We start from the raw sequence: 5,476 nt of genomic DNA, 5'->3' as shown, positions 1-5,476 counted from the left end.
ACCGTTCACTTGTTGGAATTAACACAGGGACCAAGAAAGAATGGTGATGGCGAGAAGTATTTCTATGTCAAGAATTCTCAAGAGGTGGAACAAATCTCAGAACATTCTTGACATAAAGGACGGTAATACTCCAAGGTAAAGAAGAACAATTGCTGGATAGCAAGGAAACCAAGGTACAACACAAATTGTAAACAAGTTTGTGTTGGGGGGGGGGGGGAAGGCAAGAATGTTGCCGATGATAACTCAAAACATCGAGGGACAAGGATGGTATTTCTCATCATGAATTCAATTGATATCCTGGAAGAACTCATAAGGTTGATGAGGATCACGACACATTTGTCGACAGATTTCATGAAGAAGTAATCAATCAGCGACGACATCAAGTCAAAGGAATGATGAAGCCAAAAGTCATTGGAACCATGGGTACGACACAAACTCGAACTCAAGCTTGTTGTTTAAGGTGAAAGGGTATGACGAGGAAAATCGACGTAAGGTTAGTTCATCGTCGAAAATTGGTGCTCCGAGAATAAGGACCAGGTATCACCGTTAGAATCGTCACGACAATGATATAGCCAAATAGGCTAGGAATGGCGTGATCGGGTACAAACTCGTACTTATAGAAGCTTACTGAAGAGTTGTTGAACCGTAGAGCGGACTCTGTTCAGTTATCGGTGTCTTTGAGTGTTCAATAACTCCGAGCCCATGAAAAATTGTAATCGGTGAGTATGTAGTACTTGATGAAGAACTCATAAGAAATTATGCAGTTCCAAGATAATCTTGAGATACCAGGTGGTAATACTCGAGGACAGATCAAACTAGAAGTTGAACTGGGGTATTGCTCTATAGAAGACAAGTGCTTAAACTTGCACCGGACATGATATTTAAAGGAGAACATGGTCAAAACCACGATTGCAAAAGGCCAGATCCTAGTTATAAGATGAACTTATACCAAAGGAATAATTTATTTAAGAGAAGCTTTAATGATAAGATCTACATCGTGTCCATGGGCATGAACACAAGTTCAAGGTCGACTCCCACTTCTCCAATGCATAACCTTTCATTCACTTCTCACGTTCGATGAAGTTGCAGTGTTGAAATTTTATCTGGTGAAGCACCAAAAGAGTATGACTCGTGAAAACTTTCGGGTTCACACGGTTTAGAGAATGCATATGTTCAACCCATAGGGGCTTCTTAGAAACATATACCACAAGTTTCAAGAGTAAATAACACAAGCCCGAAAGCAGAGCATGGTTGGCCAAGCAGAGGATACAACTTAACAAAGGCATTATGTATCAGGGGAAGAACTCACAAGGTGATCAAATGTGAAGGACACTGTCGGATAACAATCCAACAAAGGACTTGATGGTCCACAAAGGATCTGATACGAGTATCGGTACTCAACTAGAGGAAGAAGAATGCAAGGAGATTAGATTATAGAAACAACTGACTAACTCAATTGTCAAATGCAAAGGAATATGATTTCCAAATCAAGGGAGCAGAAGCAATGCTCTGATTAGGGATGGATAAGTTGAATAGCCTTAGGGTACAATCAACGACAATTGGATTGGTCGAGAACCAATTCCAGTTAAAAGAATGGAAGCTCAGCCGGAAAGGTAATTTATAAGGATCAATGATGATTGCGTGTATTCGCAACATATTGAGTCAACAGACTCAAAATGATAATGACAAGGAATGTCAATAAGATTTCTATACTTATGGGATTAATCATAATGAAAGCAAACAAGAAATTCCAGAGCAATAGGTTGCTGAGGATTTTCGGAAGGTCGAATGGTATTTTGAAGACTTTTGTGAAATACATGAATCAACTGGGGATGAGTGGATACTCGATAAGTGCGAGAAATTATTTGAAGGGGTATTCATGTGGCAAAGAACTGCTAGGCAGTAGGCACAAAGTATTCTCGGAACAATAGAGAAAACTTCGGGGTATCTTGTAATAACAAGATCAATGGGGAATGATCGTATGAATGGCAAGTGTAAGTAGTTTTCCATACGGCTTTATCGGTGGTCGGGAATAGCAAAAGCGATGGGCACAAAGTCTCGAGAGAATATCAAAGAGTATCTCCGAAATCTTCTGGTGCAGTCGGTGATCATCCAGACTGAAGGGCCCCTCCGGTAGAAAGTATTTTCGAGAACCTAAAAGTTAGAATTTAGTAAAAATCGTTTAACCCGAATAGAAGAGAGTTTAGAATTCCCAGAGTAAAGGTCGAGGAGTAAAAGATCCTACTACCACCCGATGGCGACGTGGGCCCATGGGCCACACAGCCATGTTAGTAAAAGTTTTTCAACGACTAGACTCGACTTCGGCCAAGGAGTTGGAAAGGGGGATTCCTACAGGCAGTCGGCTCTGATACCAACTTATGACGCCCCCGATTCAATCGTACACTAATCATGCACGCAAATGTGTACGATCAAAATCAGGGACTCACGGAAAGATATCACAACACAACTCTAAAACATAAATAAGTCATACAAGCATCATAATACAAGCCAGGGGCCTCGAGGGCTCGAATACAAGTGCTCGATCATAGACGAGTCAGCGGAAGCAACAATATCTGAGTACAGACATAAGTTAAACAAGTATGCCTTAAGAAGGCTAGCACAAACTGGGATACAGATCGAAAGAGGCGCAGGCCTCCTGCCTAGGATCCTCCTAAACTACTCCAGGTCGTCGTCAGCGGGCTGCACGTAGTAGTAGGCACCTCCAGTGTGGTAGGGGTCGTCGTCGACGGTGGCGTCTGGCTCCTGGGCTCCAGCATCTGGTTGCAACAACCAGGTAGAAGGGAAAGGGGAAAAGAGGGAGAAAAGCAACCGTGAGTACTCATCCAAAGTACTCGCAAGCAAGGAGCTACACTACATATGCATGGGTATATGTGTAAAGGGCCATATCGGTGGACTGAACTGCAGAATGCCAGAATAAGAGGGGGATAGCTAATCCTGTCAAAGACTACGCTTCTGGCAGCCTCCGTCTTGCAGCATGTAGAAGAGAGTAGATTGAAGTCCTCCAAGTAGCATCTCCAAGTAGCAACTCCAAGAAGCAACTCCAAGAAGCATCGCATAGCATAATCCTACCCGGCGATCCTCCTCTCGTCGCCCTGTAGAAAAGCGATCACCGGGTTGTCTGTGGAACTTGGAAGGGTGTGTTTTATTAAGTATCCGGTTCTAGTTGTCATAAGGTCAAGGTACAACTCCAAGTCGTCCTGTTACCGAAGATCACGGCTATTCGAATAGATTAACTTCCCTGCAGGGGTGCACCACATAACCCAACACGCTTGATCCCATTTGGCCGGACACACTTTCCTGGGTCATGCCCGGCCGCGAAAGATCAACACGTCGCAGCCCCACCTAGGCACAACAGAGAGGCCAGCACGCCGGTCTAAACCTAAGCGCGCAGGGGTCTGGGCCCATCGCCCTGAGCACACCTGCACGTTGCGTGGGCGGCCGGAAGCAGACCTAGCCTAGTGGCGTTCCAGTCCAATCCGGCGCGCGCCGCTCCGTCGCTGACGTCTGAAGTGCTTCGGCTGATACCACGACGTTGGGATACCCATAACTACTCCCGCGTAGATGGTTAGTGCGTATAAGCTCGTAGCCAACTCAGATCAAATACCAAGATCTCGTTAAGCGTGTTAAGTATCCGCGAACGCCGAACAGGGCTAGGCCCACCTGTCTCCTAGGTGGTCTCAACCTGCCCTGCCGCTCCGCCACAAAGTAACAGTCGGGGGCTGTCGGGAACCCAGGCCCACCTCTACCGGGATGGAGCCACCTGCCCCTTCAGCCCCCATCTCCGAACAGTATCACATGTAATGTAACTGTGTAAAGTATATCGTATATGCCCGTGATCACCTCCCGAAGTGATCACGGCCCAGTAGTATAGCATGGCAGACGGACAAGAGTGTAGGGCCACTGATGGAACACTAGCATCCTATACTAAGCAGTAGGATAGCAGGTAATGGTAACAACAGTAGTAGCAAGGACAGGCTATGCATCAGGATAGGAATAACGGAAAGCAGTAACATGCTACTCTACTCTAATGCAAGCAGTATAGAGAAAAGAGTAGGCGATATCTGGTGATTAAGGGGGGGGCTTGCCTGGTTGCTCTGGCAAGAGAGAGGGGTCGTCAACTCCGTAGTCGAACTGGTCAGCAGCAGCGTCGGTCTCGTAGTCTACCGGAGAGAAGAGGGGGAAGAAATAATGAATACGGAGCAAACAAAGCACCACAAAATATATCAAGGCAATACGCGGTGTTCGGTGTGCCCTAACGCGGTAGTAGGTGATACCGGTGATGGGGAAAACATCCGGAAAAGTATTCCCGATGTTTTGCGTTTTCGGACAGATGGACCGGAGGGGGAAAGTTGTGAGTTCGATAGGTTAGGGAGGTGTGGTGGACGAACGGACTGCGTATCCGGATTCGTCTCGTCGTTCTGAGCATCTTTCATGTAGAAAGTATTTTCATCAGAGCTACGGTTTATTTTCTATTAATTTTAAAAGATTTAAATCATTTTCAGGATTTATTTAATTATTTTAATGCAACATTATCCAGAATAGTGCACGCTGACGTCATCATGACGTCAGCATGACGTCAGCAGTCAACAGGGAGTTGACTGGGTCAATCTGACGTGTGGGTCCCACATGTCATTGACTGATTAGTCTAGTTAGGGTTTAATTAAACTATCTACGTAATTAGATTAATTAAACATGATTAATTAACTTAATTAATTCATTAACTATTTTAATTATTAATTAATTAATTGTTAATTAATTAATTATTTATATATTTATTTTTATTATACATATTTTTTTAAAATTCCTTTTTTTTAAAACCGTTCTGGGGCGGGGGCCCCACATGTCTGTGGCCCATAGGGGCCCTTAGCGGGCACGGGCGCTGCAGGTAACAGGCGCGGGCGTGGTGGCCGGCCCCCAACAAGGCGCCCGAGGGGGGCGCCGGCGAGGCGCAGAGCGGGTCGAGGCTAGTGGGGCGCCACCGGCGACCGCACAAGCGGCAGCAGGGCATAGGGGGCCCAGGGTGGCACGTAACGAGGAGGACAAGGCACGGGGAGGCAGTCGTGGGTTCAGGGGAGGGGGAGCAGCGGGGGAGGCCGATGGCCACGGCGAACTAGGCAGGGCGCGGGGTCTTCGAGCGGTGCAGTGGGGCGAGGCCACCATGGTGACGGTGCACGCGCAGCCCGACTGGTCCCCGACGCCGGCTGGGGCGGAGGAGGGCGCCGGCCAAATGCTCGCAGGGGCGCGCGCGGGGTAGCGCGGGGGAGACAGAGAGGAGGGAGGTGCGGTGCTCACTGCGGGGAGTAGGGCCCGGGGCAGTGGGGGTCGAGGAGGAGTCGGGGATGACCGGGCGACGGGGAGGAGGCGCGTGGAGCTCCGGGCGGCGGTGGATCGGTCCGGCGTCGGGGTCGATGGAGCGCGTCGGGGAGGACGACGGAGAGGGGGGCGGCGCCGGCGG

This window comes from Triticum dicoccoides, chromosome 4A (genome assembly GCF_002162155.2).
Source record: "Triticum dicoccoides isolate Atlit2015 ecotype Zavitan chromosome 4A, WEW_v2.0, whole genome shotgun sequence".
Taxonomy (NCBI): Eukaryota; Viridiplantae; Streptophyta; class Magnoliopsida; order Poales; family Poaceae; genus Triticum; species Triticum dicoccoides.
The sequence above is the reverse complement of the archived record's forward strand: the minus strand, read 5'-3'. Positions refer to the sequence as shown.